Source organism: Hippopotamus amphibius, chromosome 16 (assembly GCF_030028045.1).
Source record: "Hippopotamus amphibius kiboko isolate mHipAmp2 chromosome 16, mHipAmp2.hap2, whole genome shotgun sequence".
Classification (NCBI taxonomy): Eukaryota; Metazoa; Chordata; class Mammalia; order Artiodactyla; family Hippopotamidae; genus Hippopotamus; species Hippopotamus amphibius.
The window spans coordinates 37,594,141-37,606,783 of record NC_080201.1 but is presented as its reverse complement, the minus strand read 5'-3'; positions in this window follow the sequence as shown (position 1 = coordinate 37,606,783).

The following is a 12,643-nucleotide window of genomic DNA, read 5'->3' as shown; positions in this document are numbered from 1 at the left end:
GCCCAGGCTCATTTAAGCAGGGAGCGCGAGCGCCGCGTGCCGGCCGCGCCGCCGGCGCGCATGTGCCGCCGCCCGCCCCCGCCCCCGCCCGCGTGCCCCTCGCACCCCTCCCGGCCAATCGCCTGGCGAGACCGCCCGCGGCCTCGCACCCTGGGTGGGCGGTGCGCCCGGATGGCGACCGCCGGGCTGGGGGCGGAGCGAGGAGGTCTGGGGCGCCGCCGTCTCGCCTGCGCTCCGAGCGGCCGGAGCCGAGGGAGAGCCCGGCCCGCTCCCCGCCGCCCCGGGGCGCGGGGTGCGAGGGTCCGAGCCTTCGAGGCCTCACGCCTGAGGGAGGGACGGGGGCCCGCCTCCCACCCGGCTCGGCGGCCCCCGTCAGCCTGCCCACCTCCGTCTGCCCTGGCAGACGGAAAGGGGGAACCGACCCCGCGGCCTCCTAGGACCTCAATTCAAGGTCAAAACCCTGTGCCGCTCAGCCCTGCTCCACTACCTACCTGCCTCGGCTCGGGGGGCGCGGATCTGGGCGGGGCTCGGGACAGAGCGGGTCTGAGGTTCTCACCTGCCTTTATCGCCGGGTGAGTTCACCTGACCGACCCGGGAATGATTACTGACTGACATTTACGGACCGCTTTCCCAGATTGCCAGGCACAGCACCAAACCCTTTATGTGTCAATTCTGTAATCCTCGATTCACCTCATGATACTGTTAGAGGATGGGAAGAAAGGAGGCCAGGAAGGTTAAGTAATTTGCCCAGAGCCACACAGTGAGTGAGGGAAGTAGGGTTGTAAATGCAAGAAAGCTGCTTCCGGAGACTGCCCTGTTTACCACCAAGTTGTGCTGATGGGGTCGCTTGACTCCGCTGATACAAAATCTCCAAATTTGCAAACAACTGCATAGTGTGTGGTATTAATTCTGTTTTATCTTCTCCATAGTGATTATCACGCTCTGAAATTACCTTGCCCATCTACTGCTTTATTCGTTCCTCACCTGTATCTCATTTACCCCCTGTATTGAAATATAGGTTGCTTGAGGGCAAGGAGGCTAGATTCATATATCCCCTCAAAACATTCCAATGAGCGTTAATTACGTGCAAAAACAGTGATAGGTGCTGGTGAAACATCCGTGATTAAGGCCCTATCATAATAGAATTTTTATGCCTATATCTCTGACACACAGTAGGGACTTCATAAATAACAAGTAAAAGTTAAGGACAATTTGCGGCAACTGAAAATCTCTCTTTCCTTCTATCCCTTGAAAAGTAAGTATTAACAAGGTTTACAAGTGAAAACATATTTAACATCAATTAATATAAAAGTAGTTAGCCCTTTACCACGTGCTGTGGAAGGTATACAAGGTGTGTATGTTTGGCTTCCTAAGGAAAATCACCTACAGTTAAACTGAGATTGCACACAAGAACCAACTAGTAAATAAAACATTTAAGAGCCTTTTCCACAAATATAATAAAGTGACTTAGCGGGAGAGTAGGACAGTATTAAGATTATTAAATGTAAGTCACAGACAATGGTGGGCAAAAAGAATTGGAAGGAGCGCTCTCAGCTTCTGAAATAATGGTTTTTTCTTTTTTTTTAAGAACTTTTATTGAGATACAGTTAACAGACAAGAAACTGCATATATTTAGAGTGTACAATTTGGTATCCCAATCTCCCAATTCATTTTCCCCCAACCCTCCCCGCTTTCCCCACTTGGTGTCCATATGTTTGTTCTCTACATCTGTGTCTCTATTTCCGCCTTGCAAACTGGTTGATTTGTACCATTTTTCTATATTCCGCATATATGTGTTAATATACAATATTTGTTTTTCTCGTTCTGACTCACTTCACTCTGTATGACAATCTCTGGGTCCATCTATGTCTCTACAAATGTCCCAATTTCATCGCTTTTTACAGCTGAGTAATATTCCATTGTGTATATGTACCACATCTTCTTTATCCATTTATGTTGATGGACATTTAGGTTGCTTCCATGTCCTGGCTACTGTAAATAGTGCTGCAATGAACATTGGAGTGCATGTGTCTTTTTGAATTATGGTGTTTTCTGTGTATATGCCTAGCAGTGGGATTGCTGGGTCATATGGTAACTCTATTTTTAGTTTTGTAAGGAACCTCCATACTGTTCTCCATAGTGGCTATATCAATTTACATTCCCACCAACAGTGCAAGAGCCTTCCCTTTCCTCCACACCCTCTCCAGCATTTACTGTTTGTAGATTTTCTGGTGATGCTCATTCTGACTGGTGTGAGATGATACCTCATTGTAGTTTTGATTTGCATTTCTCTAATAGTTAGTGATGTTGAGCAGCTTTTCATATGCCTCTTGGCCATCTGTATGTCTTCTTTGGAGAAATGCCTATTTAGGTCTTCTGCCTATTTTTTGATTGGGTTGTTTGTTTTTTTGATATTGAGCTGGATGATTGTTTATATATTTCAGAGATTAATCCTTTGTCTGATGATTCACTTGCAAATATTTTCTGCCATTCTGAGCGTTGTCTTTTTGTCTTGCTCATAGTTTCCTTTGCTGTGCAGAAGCTTTGACGTTTCATTAGGTCCCACTTATTTATTTTTGTTTTTATTTCCATTACTCTAGGGGGTGGATCAAAAAAGATCTTGCTGTGATTTATGTCGAAGAATGTTCTTCTTATGTTTTCCTCTAGGAGTTTTATCATGTCTGGCCTTACATTTAGGTCTTTAACCCATTCTGAGTTTATTTTTGTGTATGATGTTAAGGAGTGTTCTAATTTCATTTTTACATGTTGCTGTCCAGTTTTCGCAGCACCACTTATTGAAGAAGCTGCCTTTTCTCCACTGTATATCTGTGCCTCCTTTGTCATAGATTAGTTGACCATAGTTTATCTCTGGGCTTTCTATCCTGTTCCATTGATCTACATTTCTGTTTTTGTGCCAGTACCATACTGTCTTGACCACTGTAGCCTTGTAGTATAGTTTGAAATCAGGAAGCCTGATTCCACCAACTCCATCTTTCCTTCTCAAGATTGCTTTGGCTATTCGAGGTCTTTTGCATTTCCATACAAATTGTAAAATTTCTTGTTCTACTTTTGTGAAAAATGCCATTGGTAATTTGATAGGGATTGTATTGAATCTGTAAATCGCTTTGGGTAGTATAGTCATTTTCACAACGTTGATTCTTCCAATCCAAGAGCATGGTATATCTCTCCATCTGTTTGTGTCATCTTTGATTTCTTTCATGAGTGTCTTATAGTTTTCTGAGTACAGGTCTTTTACCTCCTTAGTTAGGTTTATTCCTAGGTATTTATTCTTTTTGTTGCAATGGTGAATGGGATTGTTTCCTTAATTTCTCTTTCTGATCTTTCATTGTTAGTATATAGAAATGCAAGTGATTTCTGTGTGTTAATTTTGTATCCTGCAACTTTACCAAATTCATTGATTAGCTCAAGTAGTTTTCTAGTGGCATCTTTAGGATTTTCTGTCTATAGTATCATGTCATCTGCGAACAGTGACAGTTTTACTTCTTCTTTTCCAATTTGGATTCCTTTTACTTCTTTTTCTTCTCTGATTGCCATGTCTAAAACTTCCAAAACTATGTTGAATAATAGTGGTGAGAGTGGACATCCTTGTCTTGTTCCTGATCTTAGAGGGACTGCTATCAGCTTTTCACCATTGAGAATGATGTTTGCTGTGGGTTTATTGTATATGGCCTTCATTATGTTGAGGTAGGTCCCCTCTATGCCCACCTTCTGGAGAGTTTTTATCATAAATAGGTGTTGAATTTTGTCAAAAGCTTTTTCTGCATCTATTGAGATGAACATGTGGTTTTTATTCTTCAATTTGTTAATATGGTTTATCACATTGATTGATCTGCATGTATTGAAGAATCCTTGCATTCCAGGGATAAACCCCACTTGATCATGTTGTATGATCCTTTTAATGTATTGTTGGATTCTGCTGGCTAGTATTTTGTTGAGGATTTTTGCATCTAAATTCATCAGTGATATTGGTCTGTAATTTTCTTTTTTTGTAGTATCTTTGTCTGGTTTTGGTATCAGGATGATGGTGGCCTCATAGAATGAATTTGGGAGTGTTCCTTCCTCTGAAATTTTTTGGAAGAGCTTGAGAAGGATAGGTGTTAGCTCTTCTCTAAATGTTTGATAAAATTCACCTGTGAATCCATCTGGTCCTGGACTTTTGTTTGTTGGGAGATTTTCAATCCCAGTTTCAATTTCATTACTTGTGATTGGTCTGTTCATATTTTCTATTTCTTCCTGATTCAGTCTTGGAAGGTTATACTTTTCTAAGACTCTGTCCATTTCATCCAGGTTGTCCATTTTATTAGCATATAGTTGCTTGTAGTAGTCACTTGTGGTGCTTTTTATTTCTGCAGTGTCTGTTGTAACTTCTCCTGTTTCATGAAATAATGGTTCTTAATGTGTAATTGTTGACTGAAGGAAGAATCCTTGTGTGTATGATGTCATCAGAGAATGCTTCATGAAGGAGGTGACACACAAAGAATGAAAAGTCTGTGGTTGCCAAGTGGAGAGGAGAGAAGGCAGAAGAGCTTTCAAGTCAGACAAGGAGCAGGGGTGAGATCACATTTGGGGCAAGTATTGTGATTGGTAGTGAAGATCAACTTGAATATGGTGGGTTTTGACTATGGAGATTCTTGCTTGATTGCTAAAGCGAAGGAGCTTGTACTTAACTCAGGAGGCCAGAGGCAGTTTTTAATAGTGGAGCAGTGGAGTTCTGGAAAGATTAATCTGGCAGTTGAGTTGAAGATATAATAAAAGGGGAGAGATTAGAGCAACCGTAGTAATTCACAAAGTATATACACAGCATTGTTTCATTCAGCCTAGTACCTCTTACTGGTAGTACCATTTTGGTGAAACCTTAGAAGTCTTTTCTCTAGTATGTTGGTTGAGGAATAGATTCCCAAGGAGTGGATTGGAAATGTTCATTTCGTGGCTACCTTTTAAGACACCTATCTTTTGGATGTACCAGTGTAATTGTCTGTAGTGATTTTCCAAGGAATGTAGTAAAGCACAGATCATAGCTGAGACTACAGTGTGGTCATATGTTGACTAAATCAAAAGGAAAGCAGTTTGCATCTCTTGCCGCTGGGGAGTTCTGTATTTGAAATATTATTTCCCTGGAAGACCGCCCAGTAGCACCCAGTCTCTTCCCAGATTACCTGCCAGTGCCCAGGTGATTGAGGACTCTGCTTTCATTGCTCGCTGCTGCATCTTCCAGGCATAGGTCTAGTCTCTCCAACTCCTCACAGTTCATTCTTGTAGTTCGCGTTTCTCTGACCAAGCCTTCTGTAGCACTTAAATGGTGTTGTGGAGCATCAACTTACTTAAAAAATGCTGCATTTTATCTCATTGTTTATGTACCAGATTTTTGTTATTTTTTTTGCTGGAGTTTGGGAGCGCTAACATTTTATTAAACAATAGCCTAAAAGACAGGTTATGTTTAGAGATTGTTATGGACTGAATGTTTCTCTTAAAATTCATGTGTTGAAGTTTTAACCCCTAGTGTGCCTGTATTGGAGATGAGGCCTCTAAGGTTAAATGAAGTCATAAGGGTGGGACCCTGACCTGAGAGGATTAGTGTCTTATAAGAAGAGTCAGCAGAGAGTACAAGCATGAAGAAATGCCATGTGAGGACCTGATGAGAAGGCAGTGGCCTGCAAGCCTGAAAGAGCGCCCTCACCAGAAACCACATTGGCTGGAGCCTTAATCAGGGACTTCTAGCCTCCAGAACTATGAGAAAAATGAGTGTTGCTTCAGTCACCCAGTCTGTGACCTTTTGTTATGGCAGCCTTCGTTATGATATATACAGAGATATAGCGTAACTAAGGAAAATATAGGAATCGACACATAACCAAACTGCTATTAGAGAATCTATTTATAGTAAAAAAAAAAAAATAGAGGTCTCACACTGCTTTTCTTACAGTGTGCAGATATAGCTACAATGATGGCGAAATTTAGTGAAAAGCAAAGTCATATGGGATCTCAGTGTATGAAGATTTCAGTGTTATATAACTGTGGGGTGTTTTTAGCGAAGGAAAAGAGGAAATTTTTTAATTTTTTAGTTCATTGAATTAGTTGGCTTGGGCTCTTATAACTAGATGCCACAGACTGGATGGCTTAAACAATAGAAATTTACTTTCTCACAGTTCTGGAGGCTAGAAGTCCAAATTAATTTCTGGTGACACCTCTTGTCCTGGCTTGCAGACTGCAGTCTTCTTGCTCTGACTTCACATGGCCCTTCCTCTGGGCACCACAAACTCCTCGTGTCTCTTCTTATAAGGACACCACTCAGATTATATTAAGGTTGTACTCTTATAACCTCATCTAACTTTGATTACATCCATAAAGGCCCTATCTCCAAATACAGTCACATTGTAGGGTAGAGCTTTACCATATGGATTTTGGGGAGGACACAGTTCAGTCCATACACTCATGTACCTAAATTATCCCTGTGCTGATGATATTGAAGAAGACTTGTCTCCAGGGAGTCAAAACCATTTCTTTCAGTAACAGTGTCACCTACACTTGTTTCCAAATTTCTACTTAGGGTAATTCCAAAGCAAGAAAAGTTTTAAGAAATATTACCTACTACCCATACTTAAGTATTTAAACCTTATCAGCAAAATTTCTGGTCTTCCAGTTACTTTCATTTGATTGTGAAAAAGTAAGAAAGGTCCTAATTATATAGTTTAGAGTAACGTTGCTGACATATGTGGTATCTTTTTCTTAAAAGCCAAAATCCCATTTTGAAAGATCTGTTTGCTTTATGCTTAAAGCTGTTTACTAAAACTGAAACAAATGCAAGTTTATTGATACAGTAATATGTGTGTAGTGGTATCTTTTCTGGTTCTAATATTCATTTTCCTAATGGCAAATGATGTTGAGTATCTTTTCATGAATTTAGTTGCCATTCATATATCTTTTTTGGTGAAGTGTCCGAGTTCTTGCTCACTTTTCAGTTGGGTTATTGTTTAGTTTTGAGAGTTCTTTATACATTCTGGATATAAGTCCATTGTTGAATATGTGATTTGTAAATATATCCATCGCGTATGTAGCTTGTCTGTTCATTCTCTTGAAAGTGTTTTTGGCACAGAAAATGTTTTTAAATTTAGATTTTTTTCTTTTATGGATCATACTTTTGGTGTTATTTCTAAGAACTCTTTGCCTTATCCCAGTTCATGAATATATTCTCATTTTTTTTTCTAGAAGTTTGATAGTTTTATGTTTTACATTTAAGGTTATGATCCATTTTGAATTAATTATTGTATGAGGTGTGAGGTTTAGGTCAATGTTCTTTTTCCTCTTTGCATAGGGATGACCAAATATTCTAACAGTATTTATTTCAAAGACCACCTTCCACTGAATCACTGTTACACTTTTGTCAGAGATCAAATAGCTATATTTGTGCTGGCTTATTTTTGGACTTTCTGTTTTGTTCCATTGATCTATGTGTCTATCTTTTTCCATTATCCGTCTATCTTGATTATTATAGCTTTATAATGTCTTAAAATCAGGTAGTTTGACCTCCTACTTTGCTGCCTTTTCCAAAATTATTTTAAGCTATTCTAGGTCCTTTACTCTTTCGTATAAATTTTATAATAATCTTGTCTATGTCCACAAAAAATACTGCTGGGATTTTGATGGTGATGTTATTAAATCTATAGGTCATTAAATCTATAGGTTATTAAATCTATAATTTTCTGTTGAAAATTATCAGTGGGAGAGGACATCCTTGCCTTGTACCTAATCTTAGGGGGAAAGCATTCAGTCTCTAACCATTAAGTAGGTATCAATATTAGCTGTAATTTGTTTTTTTTTTAAATTAATGCCCTTTAATAGGTTAAGGAAGTTTTATTCATAGTTTGCTTAGTTTTTTTTTTTTTTTTAATTAAGGAGTGGATGTTAGATTTTGTCAAATTAGCTTTCTATGTCTATTGACAGGATAAAATAATTTTTCTGACATACTAGTATGATAAATTATATTGCTTTTTTCCCCTCTGAATAGTGAACCAGTTTTGCATTCTGGAATGAAACACACTTGGTAATGATATATTATCTTTTTATAGATTTCTGCACAGAATTTGATAATGTTTTGTTGAGGATTTTTGTATCTTTGTTATGAGGGATATTGGCCTGTAGTTTTATTTTCTTGTAATGTCTTGGCATTATGGTTTTGGCATTATGGAAATATTGACCTCATAAAAGTTGTGAAATACTCCTTCCTCTTTTTTTTTTCCTTCAAGATGCTGTGTAGAATAGGCATTATTTCTTAGATGTTTGTAAAATTTGCTAGTGAAACCATCTGTTCCACTGAGTTTTCTTTTGTGGAAGTTTTTTTTTTTTTTAATATAAAAATTTATCTTTTAAAAATAGATATGGTGCTTATTGATTTCCACTTGGGTATGTTTTGGTAGTTTGTATCTTTTAGGGAATTGATGCATTTAATCTAATTTATTGAATTAATGGGCATAGCTAGTTCCTAACTTTTTTTTTATTATGCCTTTAATATCTGTGGGGTCAGTAGTGATGTCCTCTCTTTTGTTCATTACATTGGTTATTTATGTCTATTCTTTTTTTCTCCTGGTCAGAGGTGGATCAATATTATTAATCTTTTCAAACAACCACCTTTTTATTTCATTGATTTCTGCTCTAATCATTTCCTTCTATCTTCTGTTTGCTTTAGATTTAATGTAATCTTGTTTCTAGTTTATTAGGGTGGAAGCTTTGTTAATATATGCATTTAATGCTATACATTTCCCTTTAAGCACTGCTTTGTCTCCTACAAATTTTATGTTATGTTTTTATTTTTATTTGGTTAAAAAAATTTTAAATTTCCTTTGAGACTTCCACATTGACTCCATGGTTATGTTAAAGTGAATTAATTTCCAAATATTTTGGTATTTTCCAGGTATCTTTCTAGTTGAATTCAATGTTAGTCTGAAGACTTACATTGTATTTTTATTTTTATTTGGTTAAAAATATTTTAAAATTTCTTTTGAGACTTCCTTGTTAGTCCCATGGTTATTTTAAAGTGCATTAATTTCTAAACATTTGGGTGTTTTCCAGGTATCTCTTTAGTTTAATTTTAGTCTGAGGATCTTTGTATGATGTATATTCCTTTAAGTTTGGTGAGGTTTGTTTTATAGCCCAGATAAAGTTCTCTTTTAGTGAATGTTCCATGTGTACTTAAGACACCTTTGTGCTTTGCTGTTGTTGGTTGAAGTGTTTTATAAATATCCATTAGGTTAAGTTGATTGGTAGTGCTTTTCAGGCCATCTCTAAGTTTTCTGATTTTCTTATTTTCTACTTTTTTTTTTTTAAATCAATCACTGTAGAAGAGTATTGACAGTTCTAACCTAAATTGTGATGTGTCTCTCCTTACAGGTCTGTTTCACTTTATGTATTTAGTTTATACACATTTAGGATTTTTATGTCAAGAGAAGTGGAGTGATCTTAGTTGAGTCTGCTCTCTTTAGCTGAGGCAGTCCCCAAAGGGGACTGACAGCCAACTATTGAAGGCACTCCCAGAAATTAGGGTAATAAATCCTTTATTTTTGAAGGAGGATGTGGACATTACAGCATCTACCAGAGAAGTAATCAGATTTTCTGTTTGAATCTATTTTAGTGATGTCCTTATAGGAATTGGTCTATTTTGTTAAACCTTCAAATTCATTGGTATAACATTGTTCTTACCATCTTCCTAATTTTGTTTTAATATATACTTTATCTATAGTTATATCTCCTTTTTCATTTCTGATATTGGTTATTTCTGCCTTTTAAAAATTTTATTTATTTATTGGCTGCATCAGGTGTTAGTTGCTGCACAAGGGGTATTTTGTTGCGGCACACGGGCTCGTTGTTGTGGTGTGCAGGCTTCTCTCTAGTTGTGGCACATGGGCTCAGTAGTTACAGTGCACACGGTTAGTTGCCCTGCAGCATGTGGGATCTTAGTTCCCTGACCACGGATCAAACTTGCGTCCCCTGCATTGCAAGATGGGTTCTTAACCACTGAACCACCAGAGAAGCCCGTTTTGTTTCTTGATAGAGGCTCTTGGGGCAGCCTACAGCCAATGACTGATAAATGTGGGGGTGTAAAGGCCCAGCTTCTTACCCTTAGGACAGGTTAGGAGATAGAAGAGGTCATCCTATCTCTTCCACTGAGAATGAATCACAACTTGATTTCTGCCTCTGCCCAATCTTGCTTCCTTCCTTTCTCCTGTCCAGGTGTTGATCAAGAGCACTGCCTAATCTATTATCTCCCTAGTTTTTTAAAATAACTGGCTAGGTGATGTAAAGATAGGCTGCGAGTCATCACAAGGGCTTTAACTTTAGTTCATTTTATACTGAGGAGTTAGCCCTTAAGTATCCTAGCTTAATCCTCAGTAATCAGGGTCTCTTGGACATATTTCAAATTTTTGAGTTTGTTTTTTGAGTAGTTAGTTCTAGCTATTTGAAGATTAATATTTCCTGACTATTATACTTTCTTAGAGATCTTCTAAAGAACTAATGGAAAATTATTTTTTAAAACATGGAATAAAGCTCATTTTTTTTGCAATTGCCATGTGAATTCACTGGACCCTTGTACAAATCTATCTAAATTTACCTTGGTGATCTTATTTTTAGTAATAACTAAAATTTATTTTAGTTTTTAAACTTTAATTAATTAATTGGCTGCATTGTGTCTTCGTTGCTGTGCACGGGTTTTTTCTAGTTGCGGCTACTCTTCATTGCGGTGCGTGGGCTCCTCATTGCAGTGTCTTCTCTTGTTGCAAAGCACGGGCTCTAGGCGCATGAGCTTCAGTAGTTGTGGCACACAGGCTCAATAGTTGTGGCTCACGGGCTTAGTTGCTGCATGACATGTGGGATCTTCCTGGAGCAGGGATCAAACCCATGTCCCCTGCATTAGCAGGCAGATTCTTAACCACTGTGCCACCTACGAAATCCTTAGTTTTTATAAGATTACTTAATCTTAGTAATCTTGGTGATCTTATTTTTCCTATATCTTGAAACATTTTGCTATAGGATTTCTCTGCTTGAAAAGGCTGTATCTATGATGCCAAGATTGTTTTTCACCTTTGATGGTTTAGTAACCACTGCCTTTAGTAGAGATGCACGTCACAAATTTATAGGGATACTTAATCTGAGGGTGAATCTCTAGGTTTAGCTACTTGTAATAGGCCCCTACCTTTATCAAGAGTGGGAAGGGTATAAGAAGTATGTTTTAAGTTTTTACCTTTAATCCTGAGGCCTTCTAGGAGAAACTATTTTGAGAATTAAGTTTCTGAAAATATATAGTTTTTTGGCTGGAGAAATATAAAGGGCTAGTCCAGGTAAATGGTGTATAAGCAACAATGTATTTATTATATTTACAAGTATAGGTATATCTCGGAGATATTGTGGGTTTGGTTCCAGACTACCGCAATAAAGCAAATGTAGTAATAAAGCAAGTCTCATGAACTTACTAGGTTTCCCACTGTATATAAAAGTTATGATTACAGTGTATTGTAGTCTATACAATATAGCATTATGTCTTTTTAAAGACAGTGTACATACCTTAAAGAAAACAAAACAAAAAAACAATAGTAACATCAAAAATCACTGATTACAGGTCACTATAACAAATATAATAGTAATTTAAAATTTGGAAATATTGTAAGAATTACCAAAATGCGACAGAGACATGAAGTGAGCAAATATTGTTGGAAAAATGGCACCAACAGACTTACTTGATGTAGGGTTGCCACAAACATTCAATTTGTAAAAAAAATGCAGTATTTGTGAAATGCAGTAAAGCGAATCACAATAAAACGAGGCTTGCCTGTACTGTGATTGTTATTTTCAAAATGGTTATTAAGTCTTAATTACTCCTCCTAGTTACCAAAAGGAGGAGGATTATAGAAGTATAGATCAGTGGGAGAGTGTCAAAAATATTAAGTTGTTGTTTGGCACTGCAATGGGAAACGGGAGGGAAGAAAAGAACCAGCGCTTATCAAGCACCTTCTATGCACATATTGCTACTTAAGATTCAAAACAGTTTTTTAGGATAGGGTATCATTCAATATCCTTGTTTTACAGATGAAGAAACCAGAGCTCAAAGGGGTACAGTGACTGACTAGAAGTCACAAAATGGGAGAGTTAGGCTCTGAATCCTGATTAGTTTGTCCTCAAAGTCTTGTGCTCTTTCCACTATAGTATTTGAAATTAATACAAGGATCTTTGTACAGTTGGCCCTTGAACAACATGGGTGCTGACCTTCTGCGCAGTCAAAAATCCGAGTATAACTTTCCTGTTGGACCTCTGTATCCGAGATTCTACATCTGCGGATTCAGCCAACCGCGTACTACTGTGGTACTTATTTATTGAAAAAACCCATTTATAAGGGGACTTGCTCAGTTCAAGCCCATTTTGTTCAGGGTCAACTGCATTTGATTCTCAATGTTGTGACACATTGTTCACCTGCTGCCCCTTAAGGAATGACACTGATGTTGCATTGAAGGTTAGTATCAAGATACAGAAACACAGTACAAAGCCACTGATTGTATCAATATTTTTAATTGTCATTAACATTTTATTTGCCTATAACACTATTCCTTGTAGACTCTGACTACAATTGAGTTTTAAAACT